The sequence below is a fragment of the Coregonus clupeaformis genome, chromosome 11 (genome assembly GCF_020615455.1).
Source record: "Coregonus clupeaformis isolate EN_2021a chromosome 11, ASM2061545v1, whole genome shotgun sequence".
NCBI classification, from domain to species: Eukaryota; Metazoa; Chordata; class Actinopteri; order Salmoniformes; family Salmonidae; genus Coregonus; species Coregonus clupeaformis.
In genome coordinates, this window is record NC_059202.1 from 14110533 (window position 1) to 14124998 (window position 14466).

Sequence of the window (14466 nt, forward strand, 5' to 3'; positions counted from 1 at the left end):
TCTCCTGGTAGCACCTCCATGCTCTGGACACTACGCTGACAGACACAGCAAACCTTCTTGCCACAGCTCGCATTGATGTGCCATCCTGGATGAGCTGCACTACCTGAGCCACTTGTGTGGGTTGTAGACTCCATCTCATGCTACCACTAGAGTGAAAGCACCGGCAGCATTCAAAAGTGACCAAAACATCAGCCAGGAAGCATGGGAACTGAGAAGTGGTCTGTGGTCACCACCTGCAAAACCACTCCTTTATTGGGGGTGTCTTGCTAATTGCCTATAATTTCCACCTGTTGTCTATTCCATTTGCACAACAGCATGTGAAATGTATTGTCAATCAGTGTTGCTTCCTAAGTGGACAGTTTGATTTCACAGAAGTGTGATTGACTTGGAGTTACATTGTGTTGTTTAAGTGTTCCCTTTATTTTTTTGAGCAGTGTACAATAATCCTTTGGTACATCTAAACTCAGCAAAATTGGCCAGCCTGGAACAGAGATGGGCAGCCAGATTGGCAAATGTTCTGTTCAAAATAAAGTAATGTCCAGGACGTAATAAGCAGAGTGCAGATGCTTTCTCTCGTTTCCCCCAGAAAACACAGTCCCAAACCAGCTGGAGGACCGAGATGGTCTGGAGATCCTGGCATTTCAGGAGATGCAACCCCAAGTGGTAAAGGCCCTGTGGGAGTGGGGCAGAAGACAAATATGTAATCAGCAGACCAGGAGGCTGGAACAGGACACGGCACGCCACTCATACCAGCGAGAACATTGGCTCAGTGGAAGAGCTTTCAAGAAAGTGATATCACACTGAAGCGAGTGATTCACTGAAGAGGGCAGCTGCCTGACAAACAGGAATGAGGGAGCGAGTCGAAAGAAGCCCTAGATGTGCTACGGCAATGGGATCGCCTTACATGTAAAGAGGGTGTGCTGCCTGTTTCGGACATTCCAGGACCCCAAAGAAGTAGAGACGATTGTCCAGCTGGTTGCCCCTACAGGTGAGAGAAATTACATCTGCGAACTGTACCATGGGAGGGCAGGCCACTGGGGGGCAGAAAAGACCACAGTGCTAATCCATGCCAGATTCTATTGGCCAAACCTTGTGTTTTATGAAAAGCCCCAGCTTATCTGATAAAACACCTGTAGTGCCAATCAAAACGCAGGCCCCTCTTAAATCATATTTTTTATATTTAAGAGTAGATATATTTCCTTAGAGAAAACCATTGACAGAAACTTTAACAGAATGCTCAAATCAATTAAATCCGACCTCAGTAGATGGACTAACATCGCAGTTGCTTTGACCGGCACAATATACATTGTCAAAATGAATATATTGCCACGGTTGAATTTCTGTAGTTCAATGCTTCCCATGTCTCCCCCTTCTGGCTATTGGGATAAAATCCATAAACGTTTAAAAAATGTATATGGCAAGCGATCCCGGATAAAATGAACAAACTTACAAAGAGGGAAAGAAATTGAGGAATATCATTACCAAACGCTAAATTGTATGCTGGCCTATAGAGTCCCTTGGGAAACCCAACTACAGAACCATCCAATGATGGGATTTATAAAAGAAAATGATCTGGGCTCCCAAAAGGACTGATTTCTATAATATATAAACAACTTTTGGAAAGCTCATATTCTGAGCCAGCCATTTAAAAAATATGGTCCACAGATCTAAGTGATCTTAACAACCCTTTAATTGGAATATAATCAATTTATACATTTTAAGTTTGTTCACAGACGGTATTTAACACCAAGGAAAAGTTTTAAGATGAAATTGGCCCCAACTCCCAACTGTTCACTGTGTCCCCTATATCAGGTAGGCACATTCCTTCATATGATGTGGGAGTGCCCTGCAATTAAATGCCTCTGGGACAAAGTTACAAAATTCATTTTGAAGTGCATGAATGTAAATATTCATTGTTTTGCATCTACTATTTTACTTAACAATGATACCTCCTTGAATCTCTCAATTAATCAGAGATGATTACTGCTGGCAGGCAGCATTGCTGCAAAAAAATATGTTGGCTCTTAAATGGCAATCACCTCACTTTCTCCCAATTCGCCAGTGGATACAGTTACTATTAGAAATGTGAAACTTTAGAATTATTGACAGTGAGACTGAATGGTGCTAGTCAAGGAACAAATGAGGCCTGGACAAATACACTTCAATAACAATCTATAAAGCCCAACACATACATATAAAATACAGTGGGGAAAAAAAGTATTTAGTCAGCCACCAATTGTGCAAGTTCTCCCACTTAAAAAGATGAGAGAGGCCTGTAATTTTCATCATAGGTACACATCAACTATGACAGAAAATTGAGAGAGAAAAATTCCAGAAAATCACATTGTAGGATTTTTAATGAATTTATTTGCAAATTATGGTGGAAAATAAGTATTTGGTCAACTTCTTTGTAACTTCTTCTTTAAGAGGCTCCTCTGTCCTCCACTCGTTACCTGTATTAATGGCACCTGTTTGAACTTGTTATCAGTATAAAAGACACCTGTCCACAACCTCAAACAAGTCACACTCCAAACTCCACTATGGCCAAGACCAAAGAGCTGTCAAAGGACACCAGAAACAAAATTGTAGACCGGCACCAGGCTGGGAAGACTGAATCTGCAATAGGTAAGCAGCTTGGTTTGAAGAAATCAACTGTGGGAGCAATTATTAGGAAATGGAAGACATACAAGACCACTGATAATCTCCCTCGATCTGGGGCTCCACGCAAGATCTCACCCCGTGGGGTCAAAATGATCACAAGAACGGTGAGCAAAAATCCCAGAACCACATGGGGGGACCTAGTGAATGACCTGCAGAGAGCTGGGACCAAAGTAACAAAGCCTACCATCAGTAACACACTACGCCGCCAGGGACTCAAATCCTGCAGTGCCAGACGTGTCCCCTTGCTTAAGCCAGTACATGTCCAGGCACGTCTGAAGTTTGCTAGAGTGCATTTGGATGATCCAGAAGAGGATTGGGAGAATGTCATATGGTCAGATGAAACCAAAATAGAACTTTCAGGTAAAAACTCAACTTGTCGTGTTTTGAGGACAAAAAATGCTGAGTTGCATCCAAAGAACACCATACCTACTGTGAAGCATGGGGGTGAAACATATGCTTTGGGGGTGTTTTTCTGCAAAAGGGACCAGGACGACTGATCTGTGTAAAGGAAAGAATGAATGGGGCCATGTATCGTGAGATTTTGAGTGAAAACCTCCTTCCATCAGCAAGGGCATTGAAGATGAAACGTGGCTGGGTCTTTCAGCATGACAATGATCCCAAACACACCGCCCGGGCAACGAAGGAGTGGCTTCGTAAGAAGCATTTCAAGGTCCTGGAGTGGCCTAGCCAGTCTCCAGATCTCAACCCCATAGAAAATCTTTGGAGGGAGTTGAAAGTCTGTGTTGCCCAGCAAGAGCCCCAAAACATCACTGCTCTAGAGGAGATCTGCATGGAGGAATGGGCCAAAATACCAGCAACAGTGTGTGAAAACCTTGTGAAGACTTACAGAAAACGTTTGACCTGTGTCATTGCCAACAAAGGGTATATAACAAAGTATTGAGAAACGTTTGTTATTGACCAAATACTTATTTTCCACCATAATTTGCAAATAAATTCATTAAAAACCCTACAATGTGATTTCCTGGACTTATATATACAGTGGGGAGAACAAGTATTTGATACACTGCCGATTTTGTAGGTTTTCCTACTTACAAAGCATGTAGAGGTCTGTACTTTTTTATCATAGGTACACTTCAACTGTGAGAGACGGAATCTAAAACAAAAATCTAGAAAATCACATTGTATGATTTTTAAGTAATTAATTTGCATTTTATTGCATGACATAAGGTACAAGGTTGTCCTGGAAGAAAACTTGCTTCCTTTTGCTCTGACATTGTTCCCCAACTCTGAGGATGGGTTTTTCCAGCAGGACAATGCGCCATGCCACACAACCAGGTCAATCAAGGTGTGGATGGAGGACCACCAGATCAAGACCCTGTCATGGCCAGCCCAATCTCCAGACCTGAACCCCATTGAAAACTTCTGGAATGTGATCAAGAGGAAGATGGATGGTCACAAGCCATCAAACAAAGCCGAGCTGCTTGAATTTTTGCTCCAGGAGTGGCATAAAGTCACCCAACATCAATGTGAAAGACTGGTGGAGAGCATGCCAAGACGCATGAAAGCTGTGATTGAAAATCAGGGTTATTCCACCAAATATTGATTTCTGAACTCTTCCTAAGTTAAAATATTACTATTGTGTTGTTTAAAAATGAACATGAATTTATTTTCTTTGTATTATTCAAGGTCTGACAACACTGCATCTTTTTTTCTTTTTGACCAGTTGTCATTTTCTGCAAATAAATGCTCTAAATGACAATATTTTTATTTGGAATTTGGGAGAAATGTTGTCAGTAGTTTATAGATTAAATAAAAATGTTATTTTTACCCAAACACATACCTATAAATAGTAAAACCAGAGAAACTGATAATTTTGCAGTGGTCTCTTAATTTTTTCCGCAGCTGTATATACAGTATACCTACTTTCATCTATTTTACTTTTTTTGCTTTCGGGCTGACGGGAAGGGGTGCTATGGGGAGGGTTTTTAGTGGTGTGGGGGGACAGATAGAGGTGTGTGTGTGTGTGTGTGGGGGGTGTGACTGACAAGCAACACTGGTTGCTAAGGGGGGGTGGAAGGGGTACAAGACATGGTTTCTGGGTGGGGGGGCAGGAGGTGGGTGGTTGGATGGAGACATGTTGGATGGGCAGGGTTGGGGGAATGGGATGGGATGGGAGGTGGGGGTGGAGGCTCACTTATTTTTGTTTATTTTCCTTTGCATACTGGGTTTATTGTTACGTTTTGATTCTGTAATATGATCATAATGATCAATACTTTATATTTATGTACCTTTTTTCAAGGATTTTTATTTTTGAGTGGCAGCCGACAGGAAAATGCGAACTGAGTTTGAGATTGTATGAGTTTGTGTCACAAAAAAAAAGAAAATCGAATCAATTTTTATTTGTCACATGCTTCGTAAACAACAGGTGCAGACTAACAGTGAAATGCTTACTTACGGGCCTTTCGCAACAATTAAAAAATAATAGAAAAATAATAACACGAGAAATAAATACACAGTGAGTAATGATAACTTGGCTATGTACACGAGGTACCAGTACCGAGGTAATTGAGGTAGATATGTACAGTTGAATTCGGAAGTTTACATACACCTTAGCAAAATATATTTAAACTCAGTTTTTCACAATTCCTGACATTTAATCATAGTAAAAATTTCCTGTCTTAGGTCAGTTAGGATCACCACTTTATTTTAAGAATATGAAATGTCAGAATAATAGTAGAGAGAATAATCTATTTCAGCTTTTATTTCTTTCATCACATTCCCAGTGAGTCAGAAGTTTACATACACTCAATTAGTATTTGGTAGCATTGCCTTTAACATTTTTACTTGGGTCAAACATTTTGAGTAGCCTTCCACAAGCTACCCACAATAAGTTGGGTGAATTTTGGCCAATTCCTCCTGACAGAGCTGGTGTAACTGAATCAGGTTTGAAGGCCTCCTTGCTCGCACACACTTTTTCAGTTCTGCCCACACATTTTCTATAGGATTGAGGTCAGGGCTTTGTGATGGCCACTCCAATACCTTGACTTTGTTGTCCTTAAGCCATTTTGCCACAACTTTGGAAGTATGCTTGGGGTCATTGTCCATTCGGAAGACCCATTTGCGACCAAGCTTTAACTTCCTGACTGATGTCTTGAGATGTTGCTTCAATATATCCACATAATTTTCCTTCCTCATAATACCATCTATTTTGTGAAGTGCACCAGTCCCTCCTGCAGCAAAGCACCCCCGCAGCATGATGCTGCCACCCCCATGCTTCACGGTTGGGATGGTGTTCTTTGGCTTGCAAGCAACCCCCTTTTTCCTCCAAACATAACGATGGTCATTATGGCCAAACAGTTCTATTTTTGTTTTATCAGACCAGAGGACATTTCTCAAAAAAGTACGATCTTTGTCCCCATGTGCAGTTGCAAACCGTAGTCTGGATTTTTTATGGCGGTTTTGGAGCAGTGGCTTCTTCCTTGCTGAGCGGCCTTTCAGGTTATGTCGATATAGGACTCGTTTTACTGTGGATATAGATACTTTTGTACCTGTTTCCTCCAGCATCTTCACAATGTCCTTTGCTGTTGTTCTGGGATTGATTTGCACTTTTCGCACCAAAGTACGTTCATGTCTAGGAGACAGAACGCGTCTCCTTCCTGAGCGGTATGACGGCTGCGTGATCCCATGGTGTTTATACTTGCATACTATTGTTTGTACAGATGAACGTGTTACCTTCAGGCATTTGAAAATTGCTCCCAAGGATGAACCAGACTTGTGGAGGTCTACCATTTTTTTTCGGAGGTCTTGGCTGATTTCTTTTGATTTTCCCATGATGTCAAGCAAAGAGGCACTGAGTTTGAAGGTAGGTCTTGAAATACATCCACAGGTACACCTCCAATTGACTCAAATGTTGTCAATTACCTATCAGAAGCTTCTAAAGCCATGACATCATTTTCTGGAATTTTCCAAGCTGTTTAAAGGCACAGTCAACTTAGTGTATGTGAACTTCTGACCCACTGGAATTGTGATACAGTGAATTATAAGTGAAATAATCTGTCTGTAAACAATTGTTGGAAAAATTACTTGTGTCATGCACAAAGTAGATGTCCTTACCGACTTGCCAAAACTATAGTTTGTTAACAAGAAATGTGTGGAGTGGTTGAAAAACTAGTTTTAATGACTCCAACCTAAGTGTATGTAAACTTCCGACTTCAACTGTAGGTAGGGATAAAGTGACTAGGCAACAGCATAGATAATAGGCAGCAGCGTATGTAATGAGTCAAAGGAGTTAATTCAAAAGGGGGTCAATGCAGATAGTCCAGGTAGCTATCTGGTTAACAATTTAGCAGTCCTATGGTATTTGGTATTTTGTGGACTGTGAAAAGACCCCTGGTGGCATTTCTGGTGGGGTAAGTATGTGTGTCAGAGCTGTGTGTAAGTTGACTATGCAAACAATTTGGGATTTTCAACACATTCATGTTTCTTATAAAAATAAGAAGTGATACAGTCAGTCTCTCCTCAACTCCTGGCCAAGAGAGACTGGCATAGTATTTATATCAGCCCTCTGATTACAATGAAAAGCAAGACATGCCGCTCTGTTCTGGGCCAGCTGCATCTTAATTAGGTCTTTCCTTGCAGCACTCGACCACACGACTGGACAATAATCAAGATAAGACTAAACTAGAGCCTGTAGCTCAATTGGTAGATCATGGCGCTTGTAACGCCAGGGTAGTGGGTTCGATCCCCGGGAGTGTGGTGTCAAAAAAGCCATGAAAGTTTACAGTCTAAGGTAACGTCAAGTCTCCTCAAATTGTTCAACAGCCACACCATTCATTACCAGATTCAGCTGAGGTCTAGAACTTAGGGAATGATTTGTACCAAATACAATGCTCTTAGTTTTAGAGATGTTCAGGACCAGTTTATTACTTGCCACCCATTCCAAAACAGACTGCAACTCTTTGTTAAGGGTTTCAGTGACTTCATCAGCTGTGGTTGCTGATGCGTATATGGTTGAATCATCAGCATACATGGACACACATGCTTTGTTTAATGCCAGTGGCAGGTCATTGGTAAAAATAGAAAAGAGTAGAGGGCCTAGAGAGCTGCCCTGCGGTACACCACACCTGTTTGACAGAGAAGCTTCCATTAAAGAAAACCCTTTGAGTTCTATTAGATAGATCGCTCTGAATCCACGATATGGCAGAGGTTGAAAGCCATAACACATACGTTTTTTCAACAACAGGTTATGGTCAATAATATCAAAGGCTGCACTGAAATCTAACAGTACCACTCCCACAATCTTCTTATTATCAATTTATTTCAATCAATCATCAGTCATTTATGTCAGTGCAGTACATGTTGAGTGCCCTTCTCTATAAGCATGCTGAAAGTATGTTGTTAATTTGTTTACAGAGAAATAGCATTGTATTTGGTCAAACACCTTATTTTCCAACAGTTTGCTAAGAGCTGGCAGCAAGCTTATAGGTCTGATGTTAGAACCAGTAAGGGCCACTTTACCACTCTTGGGTAGCAGAATTACTTTGGCTTCCCTCCAGGCCTGAAGACAAAGACTTTCCTCTAGGCTCAGATTAAAGATATGACAGATAGGAGTGGCTATAGAGTCAGTTACCATCCTCAGTAGCTTTCCATCTAAGTTGTCAATCCCAGGAGGTTTGTCATTATTGATCAATAACAATAATTTTTCCACCTCTCCCACACTAACTTTACAAAATTCGAACTTGCAATGCTTTTCTTTCTGTTTTTTTATACATGAATATGATGGCTCACTGTTCGTTGTTGGCATTTCCTGCCTAAGTTTGCCCACTTTGCCAATGAAGTAATCATTAAAATAATTGGCAACATCAAATGGTTTTGTGATGAATAAGCTATCTGATTCGATGAAAGATGGAGTTGAATTAGTCTTTCTGCCCATAATTTCATTTAAAGTACTCCAAAGTTTTTTTCCATCATTCTTTATATCATTGATCTTGGCTTCATAATACAGTTTCTTCTTATTTTTCTTGAGTTTAGTCACATAATTTCTCAATTTGCAGTAAGTCAGCCAGTCAGATGTGCAGCCAGACTTATTAGCCACTCCTTTTGCCCCATCTCTTTCAACCATACAGTTTTTCCGATTCCTCATCAATCCAAGGAGCCTTAACAGTTCTAACAGTCAGTTTCTTAACAGGTGCATGTTTATCAAGTACAGTGTCTGGATGCTCCTTATTAATCACATCAGACCCCAAAATATTTTTAACATCATCCACATAAGAGTCACAGCAAAATATTTTGTATGATCTCTTATACACTATTTTAGGCCCAGCTTTCGGAACTTTGGCTTTCCTGGATATAGCCACTATATTGTGATCACTGCATCCAATGGGTACGGATACAGCTTGGCTTAGGGGTAGAAGCTGTTCAGGGTCCTTTTGGTTCCAGACTTGATGCAGAGAGAACAGTCTATGACTTGGGTGGCTGGAGTCTTTGACAATTTGTAGGGCCTTCCTCTGACACCGCCTGGTATAGAGGTCCTGGATGGCAGGGAGCTCGGCTCAAGTGATGTACTGGGCCGTATGAACTACTCTCTTTAGCGCCTTGTGGTCGGATGCCAAACATTTGCCATACCAAACGGTGATACAGCCTGTCAAGATGCTCTCAATTTCGCAGCTGTACAACTTTTTGAGGATCTGAGGGCCCTGAGGGCCCATACCAAATCTGTGGTAGAAGAGGCATTGTCGTGCCTTCTTCACAACAGTGTTGGTGTGTGTGGACCATGTTCATTCTTTAGTGATGTGGACACCGAGGAACTTTAAGCTCTCAACCCGCTCCACTACAGCCCCATCGATGTGGATGGGGGCATGCTCGGCCCTCCGTTTCCTGTAGTCCACGATCAGCTCCTTTGTCTTGCTGACATTGAGGGAGAGGTTGTTGTCCTGGCACCAGACTGCCAGGTCATTGACCTCCTCCCTATAGGCTGTCTCATCGTCGTCAGTGATAAGGCCTTCCACCGTCGTGTCGTCAGCAAACGTAATAATGGTGTTGGAGTCGTGCGTGACCACGTTGTCGTGGGTGAACAGGGAGTACAGGAGGGGACTAAGCACGCATCCCTGAGGGGCCCCCGTGTTGAGGGTCAGCGTGGCGGATGTGTTGTTGCCTACCCTCATCACCTGGGGGTAGGGCTGGGCGGTATAACATATTTTACGATATACCGGTGTTGATGCACGGATCGGTTTTTACTTTACCTTCTATAACGGTATTTGAATGTTTGGTTTGTGAAATGTGATACACCGTGTGTAACGTCCATTTTTAGGGTTTACTTCACTACCTGAGTCAGCTCTTTCCGCTCTCTCTCTCCATGCTGCTTTCCACACGGAACTAGCCCCGCCCCCTGTCACTCAAGGAGCGCATTTGTTGTTCCTCGAGCACGAGACGCTTGCGTTCAGTCTCTGCATGGTCAATGCAGCACATGCAATAATGTTGATGACAACAATGCTGTTTTCACAAGATTATAGGGTCCCCTAGGAAACACCTAGGTTCCTACGCTGTCACAATAACTCCTCCCTGGTATTTTCATTTGTTGTCATGTCAAACACTGTATTCAAAGTGCCCACTATTATATTCTAACTGAAGAATTTGTATAATCATTCTATTTCCATGATTCCAGCAGTTCACCCAAGTGTTTTGCTCTAAATCACAAGTCAAATCGCAATTGCAATGTTTGGTTAAAAATATGGCCTAGATTGTTTGCCCATATCATGCAGCCCTACGTGTGGAAATGATATCAAATGTGTGCAGGAAATGCAGAAATTAATGAAAATGCAGAATTTTTTGTTGTTGTTGAAGTTGAATTGAACAGTATAAAACAATCAGAATGGAGAAAAACCCATTGAAATCACTTAGAATGTATGTGTTGCCACCCTGGGGTTACGCACTACTCATGAAGCACATTTTGAACTTTTATTATTCAAAAACATGAAACACCGTCAAATACCGACATACCGTAAAAAAACATTTTTGATACCGTGATATGATATTCTGGCCATATTGCCCAGCCCTACCTGGGGGCGGCCCGTCAGGAAGTCCTGGATACAGTTGCAGAGGGAGGTGTTCAGTCCCAAGGTCCTGAGCTTAGTGATGAGCTTGGAGGGCACTATGGTGTTGAATGTTGAGCTGTAGTTAATTAACAGCATTCTCACATAGGTGTTCCTCTTGTCCAGGTGGGAGAGGGACGTGTGGAGTGCAATAGAGATTGTGTAATCTGTGGATCTGTTGGGGAAGTATGCGAATTGGAGTGGGTCCTTGGAGACGACGCTGGCATGACCACCTGCAGGAGATGATGCAGGTATACAACAACACAGTGCACAGTACCACAGGATATGCACCTCACTACCTGCTGTTTGGAAGACATGGTGCCAAAAGGAATTCAGGAGATTCTTTGCTGGAGAAATCGTCTTTTAAGCAAATGGAGATGGATTGGCCTACATCTGCAGAGCAGCAGACAAGCTGGTTCTGATAAATGGGTTTTCACCAGGACCCTTGATCTCTCTCACTCTCAGCCCAAAAAGCAATCTCACACTTTGCATGTCTGTGAATATTAACAAACCCTTAAACCATGCCCACAAATTGTGCTACCCAGGTGTGCAGCATGTGGTACCTGCTGCACAGCCAATTTGATGGAGAGGACTGTTCCTCTGTGTGTTTAAAATAGTCCCCTCTACTCTTTTCACAAATCCATCTACAGAGATGTCCAGATTCACTTAAATTCATTCTGTACAGTATTCTTACATTCTGTGATGTTCATATCACTTCAATCTTAATTCTACTGACTGTTGAAATGTATAATTGAGTGTATAATTTACTGCATCATTTTTGTGCTAAGCAACAGTCATGTCTCAATGGTTGCAGGATAAGTAGCCGAAGGACTTGATCCCAGTAGGGTACTCAGAGCACTGTTGTAATCAATCTATAGGTAACTGCCAAAGTAAAGGAAACACTGTGTTGAGGAGTAGTGAGCTGCATGTAGTTCAACTAGTAATTAAACTACATTTTGCAGTAGCTTGGTGGTAGTTGAACTAAATTAAAATGTTGGTAGTGTTTTCAGTAGTTAATTACATATTTTTGCCATTTAGCGGTGTAGCTAACTTCTGGACCTACACTCATGGTGGCCCATCGCCCTATTAAGACACTTTATGTTGGTGTTTCCTTTATTTTGGCAATTATCTGTACCCTGCTCTAGTCTGGCTATGCCTAAGCTCCTCCAATACCATACTTCCTACCATCACACTGTAGGTATCAGCACAGGGTCAATACTCCCATCTCCACCCAACATGGAGGCCAGCACACATTCAGCAAATGGAACCATTTCCCACTAATCTTTGGCGGGCAGCTTTGTTAATGAATGGGAGTGTGGGAGCAGGCAGGGTGAAGGTCCCTCCTCTCTCTCTCTCCTCCAGTCACAGCAACAGGTTGACCCAGATGAACCATCTGTCATTGCTGCGACGCATCACACTTCACACATTGGCCCCGTTGAGATCAGTGGCATATGCTGCTGTTCCTGCTGCTGCTGGTGGCTTGGGGCTGGAGGCTGATCTGGCAGATGATATACCTAGAGAGGGGCTGTGGGCCCTGGGTTGGCAGCTCAGAGAGGAGCCCTGGTCCCTGGTGCAGCTCTGGAGAGGCCTGGAGGTTCTCTAGAGGGACCTGGACTCAACTAAGTCTGGGTTTGAAGGGTCAATCCACCAGGAAGGTCATTAGGAGGACGTCACTCTAATTCACCTTAATGCTGCAGCTTCACATCTCGACCAACAGATCACAATATACATAATCCGTTTACACTCATAAACCGTTAAAAAGCCTGTAACAACCAGACTGTAAGTGTGTAAGAAAGTGTTTGAAACAACCCTTTTTACAATATGTCTTTCAACCAATGAAAGGCTTGGATCTGTCTTTCTATGCTCTAATTAAGGTTGAAATGCCACAACCCTGTGAGGATGCTGGCAATTTTCAGAAGCTGAATGTCAAAACATGACAAAAGCATATGACAGGTTAATCAGAAGGCGTGAATAAGGTGATAGTAGAGGAAAGCAACATGCCACATCACCGTAGTCTCTAGTATGTTCTGGGCAAGAAGGTAGCTCCATGCATAAGTCTATTAATAAATCCAGAGCTCACCACTGCTCTGAATCTGCTCGTACTGCATGTGCCCCCTGTTGTCCGCAAGAACACATCCACCTCCTACATAATCGCCCACGTCTGCTGATAGAGATCCATGTGCAGCAGCTCGCTACAATGCAAAACCTACCACATGCACTCCAAGACTCTCTTTTGTTTCACAGCTGTACAGATCACAACAAAGGCAAGCCCTCTTTAAAGCCTTCCCACTGGGCAAAAACTAAATCAAAGTTGTTTCCGTGTCATTTCAACCCCCCAAAATCAATGTGATGATGTTGAATCAACGTGGAAAATGGATTGGATTTGCAAAAAGTCATCAACGTAAGGGCATTTTGTATTTTTTTGACCCAACTTTTAACCAAATTCCAATGACATTGTGACATTTTTTGTTGATTTCACATTGAATTCACGTTAGTTGACAACTCAACCAAATGTGAATCAAAACTAGACGTTGAATTGATTGTGCCTAGTGGATTGGGCTCCATTTAGTGTTAAGGAGCCTGATCTCAGGCCATTTTCAGAAGCCTAAAAACCTAACCATAGCCTATATCAACATTACCAAAGTCTTTCCAGGGCAGATGGTAAACCCATTCAGCTAAGCAACCGATGTTATAGTTTGTTATTGATGACTTGGTCATGTGGACCAATAACAGTCTGTTTGTGTCAGCTTTAAAACAACGTTTAGTCGTTGTCTGGAACGTCTGTCAGGTCTGGTTTAGTAGAACTAAGAAGCTAATCTTATATGGATATCTAAGAACAAAAATGAGGTAGCATCAGGAAAACAATAATCCAATGTGACTTTGAACGTTACATAATCAATTACTGTGTTCATGCCAAATATTGACCATGACATAAGGGTCTAGATTTAGAGAAAACACTTCATTATACATTGGAGAGCTTGCTTATAAATGCATTAAGACAAGGTTGAGAGGATATTAACGGTTAAGGAACAGAATGTGTGTAAGGGAAGGGATAACAATGCTTTATAAATAATCAGAATGTACACTCAGTCAGTCATCAGGGCGTCTGACTATTTCAATGAGTCTAATGAATGACAATGTGCAATACCAACCTAGCTCTCTGTCATTCCTTTAATGCTTCAGACATAACTCACAGAGTAAACAAGAAACTGTGACGTGGCTGCATACTTCTCTGTTTTCACGAATGCTTCCAGTGGCTGGAAACAGGAGCCCACAGTGAAACGAGTAGGCCTTGGAATGCCTGTGGTTTGGAAATCTGGAATTCCAATCTAAAAAGTTGAATGAACATGCCATATCTCCAGCTTCACTTGCAACACATCCTATTCTTATTAGTATGATGGCGCTACAGGGCTAAATAATATTTCCCAGGCTTGGAGGGAAATATAATTCCAATTAAGAAAACCATTCCATTCCCTTTCATCAAAACAAATAGCTATTTAGCCAGGGATTGAACCAGAAAAGTCTGACTTCTAAAATCCCTTAGAGATGCACCTTAGCATCCCATGACTTTTCCACATCGCTGTGTGCTTTCTCATGTGGTGACAGAGTTTCATATGGACACGTTCTCCTGAGAGTGCCCAAAGTGATGCCAGCGCTGCCAGCTCTTGCACTCTGTGGCCTGGGTGTGTGGCGTGGGACTGGGGACCATCTGTCCCCCATTGCGTCCCACAGAGCCCTGGGCCGGGCCAGGTCC

The 14466-nt window shown here is 42.3% G+C and overlaps 1 protein-coding gene across 1 annotated transcript in view; it reads right to left on the bottom strand.

Annotated features, from left to right (window-relative positions):
- LOC121576613 (transmembrane protein 266-like) overlaps nucleotides 1-14466 on the bottom strand; it is an 89315-nt gene that overhangs the window by 36537 nt on the left and 38312 nt on the right.